We start from the raw sequence: 13717 nt of genomic DNA, 5'->3' as shown, positions 1-13717 counted from the left end.
TGCGTTGCTGCTTCAGCATTTACACTTTACTAGCTAACATGCATTTGCGTTGCAACAGAGAACGTATAGTTTGTTGCATTATCATCTGGATGACTTTGCGTCTAGTAGACTTATTCAGCGATGGCCAGCGGCGGATCCAGGAAATATTTTAGGAGGAGTTGAACAACACTGCTGCTCGATCTTAAGTCTCAGCCCTCCTACACTATAGAACTTTGTCTAAAAATTCATGGGGACTCCACAGGAGGTTCCACTGCTCCGGTACGGGTAGGGGAGGCTCGAGCCCCCCCCCCCCCCCCTCCCCCCGCCCCACTGTTGGATCCGCCCCTGGCGATGGCATCATGCATTCCAATTCATCTTTTAATCAAATTCTGTATTTGTGTCTGGACACATGCTGCTGTAACAAATATGAGCACGATTTGTATATTTTAGCCAACGATCACGTCAAACGTCTCAAATCATCTTAGAATACATAGAACTCTGCATAGTACCGTGTCTAAACACGCAGCCTCTTATTTCTACGTGCAAGAGAGAGAGAAAAAGAGAAAGAGAAAGAGAAAGAGTATGGAAACTCTCTGTATTCCAATCTATCTTGGGATCGGAATCTATAGCATGCCTGACGTGCTGCTCTAATTCGAACGGGTACGGAGAGAATGACAAACCACATAAACACTCCGTACTTCAGTATTAGATATGGATGAAACACCCCCCGTTAGTAGCCTGTTGTAGTTACGTGGTTGGCCCATGTGCCCTATATAGCACATGAGGAGTCGTGGTTGGTGGATTTAGTACCATCTTAGAAGTTTAGGAGGATAAGAGTCAGCTTACTTGTTGTTCCAAACGTAGAACCTTTTGGATTAACCCTTTTATACGAAGCGATGACGAAAATGTAAGTGAAGCTAGGTTTTAGAGGAATTATGGATGTTGAAAGTCTAAATCTCTCTCTCCCACCTCCCCCCACCCAACGAATCAATTGTCGAACTTGCCAAACTAAAAGAATAAGATATGATATCACTACCCTAGATCAGGACAATACTGCCGGTTTAAAATACTCTATTACTGTCGGATTTTGAACCGGCACAACCAAACCGGCAGTGATGAGGTTTAGCTATCACTGTCGGTTCCTACATACCGACAGTGTTCTGCAACTTCACTGCCGGTCCTTTATACAACCCGGCAGAGTTCAGTTCAACCAACACTGCCGGTTCATGAGACCACTCGGCAGTGTAACCTCGAACATCACTGTCAGTTTGTGTCTTTAGCCGGCAGTGTTGTCGTAACCAACACTACCTGTTTGGGACAAGACCCGACAGTGATGTCTAAGCCAACGCTGCTGGTTTTTTGCTCAAGCCGATAGTGCCATCATGTCCATCACTGCTGGCTTGTTGCTAACCAGCAGTGATGGCCCGTTCGTATTTTATTGTTTTATAATTTATTTTAATTTATATTTTTTCGTGGAATTGGATTTTGCTTTATATATGCTACGTAGACGACAATCCCTCAAAATAAAAAAGAAATTATTCGATAAGATAAAGCATGCTTCTCGGACTTCTTACAATAATCTAGCGAGTCGCTCTGGGCCATACTGGTCCTTGAACTTCACGAATTGTGCAATGGAAAATACTCCCATCTTTTTCTAATACCTCAGCTAAGATGAATTTTGCCAGCTTTGATTGCAGTGCGACAATCTCTATGTCTAACAGCCTTTCGTGGTTATATTTCTTACATTGTCGTTAAAAAATGATATCCAAAGAGGAATCAAAAAATCATTTTGTTGAATTATTAACAGACATAAATGAAATGAGGATTATACACACCAACTTATCTGTTTCTTCCAATTTTCCGCCGATGTAGTGAAGCATTGCCCACATTACATAAAACCCGCCTTCATTGTTTCCCGCCGGCTGTTTTAGGTACTTCCCCTCCATTTCGACAACCTTGAATGGGACCTACGTCCCCACTGATATGTCTTCTTCGGACACTGTGCAATATTAAAAAAAAACATTAGAAAACGGTACATGTGATTAGAAAATAATATGTTATTAGGATCGCTTACTAATTCAGCACCGCCACCAGTGCATCTAGATGATGAAATGTTTTTTTCTTTGAGTCCCACTGGTAGAGTACGTCATGAGCCTATTGGGCCTGGGCTACGGTATAGCCCGCTAGTGTTAGGGTTAATTAGATATAAGGGTCGCTTGCTTAAGGGTCAAGTAAGTCTTGCTTGGGAGTCAAGTAAACCTCTCTATATAAGGAGAGGAGATGTATTAATCTAATCAAGCAAGAATTAAGAAGGAAATCTCTTCCCTCTTGCTTGGCCGTGGGCAAGGCCCCTGGCCAGCCTCCGGCCTCCCTTGCAGCCCAGTCGCCACAATTATGGTCGTGAATACTACTTGCTTTACTGTAGCGCCGCGGGTACTATAGCCACATGTCGCTGCCTCTCCCTCAGCTCTCTCCCTCTCAAATCCCAGCAGCCCCATAACAATCTGGTATCAGAGGTCTCTGGTTCGATCATGTTCAGTCCTCTACCGAGTTCTTCGTCGGCGCTGCTGCCCCACACAGCAAGCGCGCCGGCATTGGGCGCGCTGGCGTCCTTAGGGGCGCTTGCGCCCTCTGCCCCGGTGCCATCCGCCCTCGTCCTCACCCTGGAGTAGATGACGGCCGCAATCCTAGAATTAGGGCAGGCCGTGGCGGGCATCAGGGCCTTCCTCGTTGGGCCCTATGCGCCCCAGCCGTAGCCGCAGCCACCGCCGCCGCAACCAGCTATGACCATCCTGCCAGCGGTGCTGCCGTATGGGATGCCCTACTCCAGCACAACGGGCGTTCCCTTCCATCTCCTCCGGATGCCGCCTTCCCCATCGCCGATCCCATCTTATGCCCTGGCCTCGACAGTCGGGCTGGTGTATACGATGGCAACGTTCCCGGCGACCACAACGTTGGTTGCCCCAGCCCCTACCACAGGCACCATGATCCACTACGGTGGGGCGGTACATCAGCCCTCCTACACCAAGGGGTTTTTCTATGGAGGCGTTGATGACCCTCTACTCTACGGCGGCAACAAGCAGCACCACCACAGCGGTTCATCGCCCGCAGCCTTTGCTCCAGAACCAGCCGTTCCGGGTGTTAGCCACGGCGCTCACCCTCCGCGCTTCTACAAGTTGGAGTTCCTGATGCAGGTTCTGATGAGCCATTGCCAGATCCCTTTGCGGGGAAGATGCTTACCTGCTAGGTGTCGGTTGCGGTGCGACTACAGGCTGCTACGCTGAAAGCTCTAGTTTAGTTTTGGTTAGTTGATGAAACTATAAGTGCTAACCTAGTTTATCAAAGTAATTATGAGATATGTAGCACTACTCCAAGTGATGAAGCAATGGCGAAGATCATAACGATGGTAATGGCATGATGATGATAAAATGCTTGAACTTAAAAAGAAGAAAGAGAAAAACAAAAGGCTTAAGGCAAAGGTATAAATAGTAGGAGCTATTTTATTTCGGTGATCAAGACACTTAGTGAATGTGATCACATTTAGGTTAGATAGCCGTACTATTAAGAGGGATGAAACTCGTATTGAAATGCGGTTATCAAAGTGCCACTAGATGCTTTAACTCATTGCATATGCATTTAGGATCTAGTGGAGTGCTAACACCTTTGAAAGTATTTGTGAAAATATGCTAGCACATGTGCACAAGGTGATACACTTGGTGGTTGACATATTTGAGCAAGGGTTAGAAACTTCACCGGCGGAGTGTCCGCCCGTAGAGTGCGGACAGTCCGACGGTGCCACCGGCGCCCTATACAGAAAAGACAGGGGTTCACACAGTGACTGAACGCTGGGGTCCTGCGTCCGGTCAATAGCAGCAGTGAGCACACGTCTCGGTCTTGTGACCGGACGCTGGCGCGAAGAGTGACCAGACGCTAGCAGGGTGCGTCCGGTCAGTGCTGATGTACGCTGACGTGAGGCACATAGAGGAAATGTTGAGTGACCGGACGCCGGGTGAGTCCGGTCGAGCTTGACCGGACGCGTCCGGTCGTGAAATTTCGCGTTCGAAACCTTACTGGAAACGAATGGACGCTGGGGTCCTGCGTCCGATCACTTTCTAACTGACGCGTCCGGTCATCACTTGACTATTGAGATCGGGCGATCGGCGTTTGAAGCCGATGACACGTGGCAAGCATCAGGCGACTAGACGCTGGGGTCCTGCGTACGGTCGATCTGACCGGAGCGTCCGGTCACCCCGTGTTGTGCCCAGTGAAGGGGTACACCGGCTCTATTTTATGGGGGCTTCTATTTAAGTCCCATGACCGGCTCAAGCTCACTCTCTTGGCCATTTGCATTGACATAGCAACCTTATGAGCTTAGCCAAAGCCCTCCCACTCATCTCCATCATTGATCCATCATCATTGTGAGATTGGGAGAGAATCCAAGTGCATTGCTTGAGTGATTGCATCTAGAGGCACTTGGTATTCGTGTTTTGCTGTGGGATTCACTTGTTTCTCTTGGTGGTTGCCGCCACCTAGACGGCTTGGAGCAGCGAGGATCGTTGAGCGGAGGTTAGTGATTGTCTCCGGTTCTGATCGTGGTGATTGTGAGGGGTCTTGTGCCTTTCCCGGCGGAGCGCCGAAAGGTAACTCTAGTGGATTGCTCGTGTCATTGAGTTACCTCACTTGTGGGTAGGTTCTTATGGTATCCAATTGTGTGGACGAGGTTCGTGCAATACCTCTTAGCTGCTGAACCACCAAGTGTTGGTCGACACAACGGGGACTAGCGTGCCGGCAAGCACGTGAACCTCGGGAGAAAAATTGGTTGTCTCTTACCCTTTGGTATTCTCCCGGTGATTGATTTAGTATTCATCTTGTGATTGGTTTACTCCTCTACACGGCGGTATAATCACCCTACTCACTCATTTATATTCTTGCAAATTAGTTGTGGCAAGCTCTTTAGTGTAATTAGAATTGAGAGCTTGCTTTGTTATTTTAAGTTCATCTAGTGGAGCTCTTTAGAGTAGCAAGATTGAGAGCACTTAGTGAGTAATAACCTTGCAAGTTGTGTGCCTAGTAATCATTGCAACTAGAATTATTGGATAGGTGGCTTGCAACCCTTGTAGAGCTAGAGCAAGTTTACATTTCGCTATTATCATACTAATCAAATTGCTCTAATTGATTTGTAGATTTTTAAATAGGCTATTCACCCCCTCTAGCCATATTAGGACATTTCATACGCGCGGCCTCCTAGCACGTCTGCGGGTGCGAGAGATGCGCGATCTGCAGCTGATTCAGCCCTGCACCCCTTCGCAGCTCCTCCAAGTTGCGCTTCACTGCGCGGAGGACCTCAATCTCGTCCGCTGCGTCGGGGATCTCGGGCATGCGGTTTCCCTCACGGGCAGCGGGCATGCTATTTTCCCGGCGGGCGGCGGTTGGGGAGGCGCATCCCTCCACCTCGTTCTCCATCGAAAGCCCTCCGCTCTTCTCTGTGCAGTGTAGACCAGCAGCCGTCTGGCGGGGAGAAGGCATGGGGTCACCAGCGAAAGCGCACCGCGTAGTGCCGTCGCATTCCGCCACTGGCCGCCGCGAGGGCGCCTCCGCTGGTCGTTGTTGCGACCACTTCCAGGTGGCCATACACATGCACCCCTTTCGTCTAGATGGTGTCCATAGGATCCAGGAGGCTGTACACATGCATGTTTGGCGTGCGGATGGTATCCACCTTATGTTCAGGAGTCAAAAATAAAGAGTCCCAGTCCATTTCAGGTTGAGAATAATAAAATAAGCCAAGATGTAAAAGGCTTGTTTTTAGGTGTTAGGAGTCGAGTCAGTGTTATAAGTTCGTTAGGTTGCAGCTCGAGGACGGGCTGCATGTCCAGGTGGGGTGTAGTGTTAGAGTACGTCATGAGCCTATTGGGCCTGGGCTGACGGTATAGCCCGCTAGTGTTAGGGTTAATTAGAGATAAGGGTCGCTTGCTTAAGGGTCAAGTAAGCCTTGCTTGGGAGTCAAATAAACCTCTCTATATAAGGAGATGAGATGTATTAATCTAATCAAGCAAGAATTAAGAAGGAAATCCCTTCCCTCTTGCTCGGCCGTGGGCAAGGCCCCCGGCCTCCCTCGCAGCCCCAGCCGCCACAATTATGGGCGTAAACAGTACCCACTTTACTGTAGCGCCGCGGGTACTGTAGCCGCATGTCGCTGCCTCTCCCTCAACTCTCTCCCTCTCAAATCCCAGCAGCCCCATAACTTACATTTTACCTGCATATATCAAATAAATTATGATGGAAACGGAACGTTTCAGGAATGTTGTCCATGGAAGTGATAGTCCTGATAACGGCAAGCGTGAAATTGGTAAGTTCTGCAATAATTCAGTATTATTCTATGTTGCGTTTAGGTGATTTCCTGAGTCAATAATCATTTTAAACAATTGGCACAGTACTGGAATGGCAAGGTATAGTAATGTTTTGTTCAAACTTTGAGAACTGCACTGCGGATTGGATTAGTTGACATGACAATCAGGAGCAGAATTTAAAAAAAAAAAGAAATATATGGTGCATGTAAATGTACTTAAGGCCATGTTTGAATCCTTCGGATTCTGAGAATCCAGATAGAAAAAATCCTAGAATCCCACTACCCTATCCAAACAGTCTAGATTTTATTAGGGATTTTATCTCACAGATTTTTATAATCCCAAAATCCAATAAAACTGTTGTGATTCTTTTTATCTGGATTCTCAAAATCTGACGACCTTAGTGATATGCAATACATATTAGTTTGGACCTAAATTTGTTTTGGCCTGCCAGCTATTTATTCTTAACAATATGAGATGACAAGCTCAAACTACTTTCCTACTTGCAGGTCTGTGGTTCAAAGAAGGCGAGCTCCGCCAATGGGAATCAGTTCAAACACCTTGGCTTATAGAGTAACCCTTGCTAATCATATTGAGAGTTGCATTCAATGTTTTTTTTTGTTAAACTTGATTGAAGGAGCCATGTATGAGTATAAATGTATGAGTTTAGTTCGGCTAAGTACATTAGCTCAGGAGGGCTCGAATTATCCGTACCTTTTACCCGGAGGTTCTTTTTACAATATTGAGGATTTTCGCAATTGAAATCTTTGATCAGCTGTTCATGTTGAGAAGCTAATTTCTTCTCACATTTACATGTAAGGTCTTTGAATGAAATACAGGCAAGAAAATTGCAGACCATAGTGCATTTTGTTCCATTTCAGATACAATGGTATACACGGAACATATATATTATCATGAAGCAAAACTGAAATACCCTTCTTGCATGAGAAAGAGAAGATGTGGTTCAAAGTAAAATAGTTTTGGCATTGATGGTGAAAGTACTGTATAGCTAAAGCCGTTTATTTTGCACTGCATCAGGTGCAGTTCTTCACAGGTATGTGTCCTGACAAGGTTGTCATCGGCAATAATACCCAGCAACTTTGAAATTAGCTAGCTAATATATATGTCAGTCCTATAAATGCACACGATGACAACAGATTCTTGTCATTTGTAGTAAGAAAATAGAAGAAAAGAAACACAAATACCATAAGCACACACAATGACAATGGATTCTTATCATCTGCTAGTAATAAGAAATAGAAGAAAAGAAACACAAACATCATAAATATCCGTGCACCAGTACTGAGGGGGCAATCATGTATTGCATTTTTGTTTTTTAAAAAAAGGACGTACCCAGTGCAATGCATTTTTTACTTTATTAAAAATAGACACATGAAAACAGAGGATATATAATTAGCATAATTAATAACATGGTCTCCAGGCAAATGAAACTTAACAAAGTACACACAGGATAAACAAATATAATTTGTGTTTGCTTATTTCAACCTTATGATGACATTTATACCGAGAATCCTGATGGAGCAAAGCGCATGAGGATGTTGGAGCTTTCAGGTTTTGGAGCTGCGATGTCCTCTTACTCAGGTTTCTGTTTCACTTGAGCACGTCCACCTGCCAATGTTTAAGCCCTATCTTCTCCTACCAAAGTTTCTCTTGTGCTTCATCCACAAGTTCTTTGAAAGTCTTGTGAGGCATCCCCTGTCCCGAACATATCTTGGCTGCGATCTCGTTGAACTGACTGGTCAAATCTTGGTCTTTATCAATCCATTTACTTACCGCCCCGCACAATTCTATCAAGGCTTCCTGCAGTTGAATTCCCTGGTGTTGGTTACCCTTTTGCTGATGAGGGGTAGAGCTGCTTTCCTGTCCATTATTATTATCATGTGAAGAACCACCTTGTTCTAAGTCCGGGCCCTCTGGTGCCGGGAGAACCTTGCCGCCGTTGTTTGCTTCTGTTACAACTTGTATTTCGTCAGTCGTGAGCCAGTGGACAATTTCTTTGAGCACTGAGGCACCAATAATGGTAGTTCAGACTTCAGAGTGACAACAGTAGTACTCTATACAAATATACATGATGCCAGTAATATAGGAATGAAAGAGATGTTTTACATAAAAAAATGTTTGTGCACAGGTACGTTAATTACCTCTTCCATCACATTGGCGACGGATTTCTTCAGCTCCTTGAGATATTCATCATCCTTGGTGTAATATTGACAAAGATCCTTCAGGATCATTGCTGCATGGATTCTGTATGCCTTGTTTTCGGCACCTGCAACAGTTCTGGCGAGGCTGCCAATAACATAAACAACTGATGGTAGCATACTCGTGTCACTTGCCTCCGTTATCGAAGATATCATGGCCTGCATCTTCTCACCTGCTAATCTTGTGGTGTAGCTACTCTTTTTTAACAAATGAGTGGCATCGCATATCCTGCCAACAAAGTGATAATCTGGCAGAAGAAAAATGTGCAGAAGTATCCATACGAATATTTTGCTGCTGCTTGCACCAGGCACAATGGAGAGGGCGGTGTATGTACATCCACCAGAGGGCGGTGTAAGAGGACCTGTGCGGCTTTTCTTTTCAGCAACACATCACATTTGTGGCACCCCAGGGTTCTCATGATCGCTGCTTGGCTGCTGCTTGAGATCTCACTTGTCAGGTTTGTTGTTTCGGTCCCTGCTCCTAGAGTAGCCATGAACCGATTCATGAATTCTAGAGATTCCTCTGCTATGCTGTACCATTCATCATGATGGTCCATGTGGAGCTTGTCTGAGGTTAGGTGCGCCATCGTCTTGGATACCAGACCTTCAGTGTTGCTTATGACTCTGCAGTTGTTCTCGTTCACAGCAACCTAGCTTCCGGAGGATACGGAGGCCTTGCACCACCAGATCTCTATAGCCCTGGAGCGGGTTACGACTGTCACTTTCATCCGTTGCTCTTGGAGGTGCGTCGACTTTGAAACTGTACGACAGCTCCTCTCCATCTAGCAGCCAGTCCCGCTCGTACTCCCTGGGTACATCCCGACGTCGCTCATATCCCTCAGGTCGCCAACTGTATTCCTCAAATGTGTCGAGCAGGGATGATATGCACTCAATCATCATGCCTTGAGGTAAATGGTCCAAACGGATGCTGCCAGCAACAGTTGCCACTATCCTAGCAGCTCGCACCCTGATCTCTGTGCTATATGGGCTTGTCGGACCAAATGTCTCTAGCAGTCGCTGGACCACATGGCTGAAGGATGCTGATCCAGTCAGTAGTTGTTTTAGAAGACCTGACTGTTCGCTCCAGAGAGTTACTGTGCTAAGAATCAGGATCCCAGAAACGTAGTCGTACCTTGACTTAGATTCCATCAACAACTCCACTGCATATGTGACGACATTCCTTCCTCTCGCAAATGATGGATCCTTCATACATCCTGCCACAGTTTCATATAGGTACTCCGAAACTAAGTCTCTCTCTAGTGAATAATCTTTGGCCACTACTTCCGCTAGTCCGGTTCTTGCCGCTAAATCATAGATGGACCTGTAGCCGTAAACCACACCTTGGGCCACGGCTAAGGAGTATAAGACATTGAGCGTTGGCTTTAGGTTGGCGCCTCCATCGGGATTACCATAGTCATGTTGTATGAGACGCCATAAAGAAATTCCAGAAGAGAGATACATCCCAAGCATATACAGAACCGCCAGAGGACACAAGACTATACCAAGCACCAGCATTTGGACAACCAATAAAACAACTCCTACCACCATGCGTGCAGACGATGGTCTCATAGAAGTGTTGTGTGTTTTTTGAATGGTCTCACGACCGCGGCAACTACAGCAACCATCGAGCCCTTCAAAGAACTGCCAATGTCACTTGCCTTTTCCTTTAAAAGGAAATCAAAGACCCCGTTAATAAAGTGTTGCAAACGAGATTATTAGTTATGGGAAGAAAGGCGAAGCCGTGTGCCAATGCATGAAAGCTACCAAACTGATTTATTGAGGACAATGCGAATCGGTGATGAGTTGAGCAAGTTTATTTATAACAACTAGATAGACACTATAGAGTAGTAGTATCTATTATATGTTATAAAATGAACAAAGAGAAAACATTACAACTTAATATAATTTTTTTAGTTAGAGGTATTAAGTAGCAATAATTCTTGTCTATTAAGATTCTATATGTATTTATTTATCAGATTGGCTGTGGTATAGTGAATATTTACATTGACCGTTGCGTTAGGATGAAACCAGTTACCCATCCGACTACAATCAGGCCCATTTGACTCTCTACTCTCTCGTCCGACGGACTCGGATAAAACCAGTGCCTCCCCACCACCAGCACCTGGCACATGCGTCGTGCCGCGCCGCTCCACCGCTAGCACCCGGCTCTAGCGCAGCGCTGCCACCGGCACCTGGCTCCAGCACCGCACAGCTGCCCAGCTCAAGAGTAGCGTCGCCACCAGCGTCCAGTGCCGCATCATCGATTTCCGTAGCTTCGCTTTGCATTGGGACGTCCAGTGCTGCTGATCTGTGCCAGCACCCATGCTGCTGATCCAATGTGCTTTGGATCGTGTCCTGACCACGATCCTGAGTCCGTACCGCGCCGTCCCCAATCTGCGTTCCTGAACAAAAGTTCCGGGAATGCGGAACCCCACCGTGACCCGCGATATGTGTGGTGTTCGAGTTTGGCTAAACAAGGTCTGCGTCTTGTACTACCATGTTTATGTCTTCTTTCCCGTTGTATGAACTTGTCTCATTCCTTTTCTCTTGATGAAAAACTTCATACGGCGCAAGTTCATGAAAAAAATGTAGTAGTATTGACCTATTGCTTTATTATAAAAAATAGTGCCTACAATTATATATATCATGGATATTAATATCATTCGTACGTAAGCCATTAAAGAGAGTTTTTTATGATACCTCAAACATAACATATATATTTATCACTCATAGGTGTACTTGATCTATGTGATGGCATAACCTGTATTTGATCGATATTGTCAGTTTTTAATTCATTATTAGTGAAACCCAAGTGGATAAATTATGAGCATTTTTCATGATAGCAGATCTTGGTAAGATGAGGGCATATTTTAGTTTTTGTTTAGCATTGACATAAATGGTAATTAGACGCAAATCTAAGGGGTAACTTAGATTGTCCATCATAATGGTAGGTGGATAATTAGATGGAAATTTAGGGGTTACTTTAATGTATATTTTATAATGGCATAAAGGTAATTTATATACAGATTAAGAGGTAACTCTATATTGTTTTTCATGATGGTAGAGGTGGAGAATTATTTAGGCAACACAATATAGATCTAATGATTATCATTATCCATGGTGATTAGAGTCTTGAAAATTGGTGGCTAGATCTTTGTTATTCTTGTGAAGAATTCCTAAGATTAATCTATTTCTCACACGTCTCGTGAGGATTATCGTGAAGGCTCCATTGGGGACTAACAAAATATGTGTTGTCATCCTTTGCACTATAGATCCTTGGCATTACTTTCATAATCTCATGTCCATAGGGGAGGCAGTTGACGGCGCCCGTGAAGACAACATGATGGTGGGAATAGGTACTGTGACGGAAGCAGCTAGGGAGGAAACAAGAGTAGCGATGGGGAACGAAGCACCCGACCTCACATCACGGGTCCAGGTTTCCGTCTTTGCCTATAGAATTGTTGACTGAGTTTAGGTTTTGTCTTTGTGTCCATGATCCTCTTACTTAGAAGTCGGGTGGGTATTAGATGTAATTGTATTGTATTGTAACACATGCTTTGTTTCCAGCCTATATACACATGAAAGGTCATACGACCCAAAGGGTATGGGATGTTTTCCAAGTTTCTACACTTTAATAAAAGTAGAGTACCCTCTAGCCATGCAAAGGTTATCACACTAAATAGTTCAGATTGATTTGATATGAAATATGGACTGATAAATCTAATGTACAAAGATGAATGACTTAATTACTAAGGAAGTAAGGAAACTAACCCGGTAGTTTGGACTAGTGTGATAGCTGTGAGACATCAAAAATCTTTCTTCTGCAGCATGGAGACAAAACCACGAGGAGGACAACCGTGGTCCATGTAAGCACCAGCAAACCAAGCCCCCTCACGCCCATCAACAGATATCCCATGAATATTGCGTAGCTGTTGATGCTCTCAGCCTCAGGCCAACTCTTGTCATTGATGGAATTTTTTTGACGGGCCATTATTCTTCTCTTGAGGATTGGAGTCTCTGTTGGTCAAATGAAAAATATGCAAAACGACTTAGAAGACTTGATAAGAAGATAGGGTCTCTTAAATGTCTCTTATTTTTCCATCCCTCTTAAACAAATGACCCATATGAGCTGTTAGGTTCAAGATGGTAGTAAAACTCCTTTTTATAGTATATATATAAATTAAAAAAAGAGAAATGGACTATATACCCATGAAATATGAAACAACAAAGATATACTGGATAAAAAGTGGAACAAGCCGTACTATTGTTACGTTCGACTGCATTATGGATTTATGGCTTCCTGTCTCATTCGTCATTACCATATTCATCCAACAAATCATCGGAGGGGATGGCTATATGGCCTGTGTGCTACATAATAGACTATTCTAGCAAATGATATACACAAACGATTATGACGCACACACGTCAATTAAATCTGACGGATACATGCATGCATGTATCACTACTTTTGCAAAGAGAAGAAACAGAAAAAAAAAGAAAAACCCTGAAGTGAAATTAACAGCGCTGATTTCACTAACCTGCAGGCTTCAGGAATATTGGGCAAGCACAGAGATAACGATCGAGGCCTCCTTGTTCGAATTCAAACTATATATACCGGATGTACAGCGAAATGCGCAGCCAGATGGATAGATTCAGCAGATGTGGAGAGGAGAAAGCCTGATGAAATAAGCTAAGGTTTCGGACAAGATAACATGCACCCTGGCCGGCAGGGGGGGGGGGGGGGGGGGGGGGGGAAGGAAAGACCAAAGCTTAAGCCAGCATTCAGATTCTTGGCAGCATTGATGAGGCAAAGAATAAATAAAAGAGAAAAAGGAATGTAGGAGTATCTATCCTAGCTGGGAGGGAGACGAGAGCAAGCAAAGGTTGCTTACAATCTGAAGCATCATATCACTCCTCTACTTTTGTGCGTCTCTGTCTCATCGCCGCCAATCCGCCACACCTCTATCGCACAAATGCACTGCAACGGTGCAGAAAGCTTGGATCTGAAGCTACGTTGTTATCTCGGATGATATTGAGGCAAAGGAGAGAAGATCCAACAACATATGGTTAATTGTTTAGTAGCGCAAATGCCAAAATGAAAAGGAAAACTTATGGAACATATATAGCAATGAATCGGTAATTAAGCTCGTACTGATTCAGTTCAAACTTCAACTG

Source organism: Miscanthus floridulus, chromosome 14 (assembly GCF_019320115.1).
Source record: "Miscanthus floridulus cultivar M001 chromosome 14, ASM1932011v1, whole genome shotgun sequence".
Classification (NCBI taxonomy): Eukaryota; Viridiplantae; Streptophyta; class Magnoliopsida; order Poales; family Poaceae; genus Miscanthus; species Miscanthus floridulus.
This window is presented reverse-complemented; position numbering follows the sequence as displayed.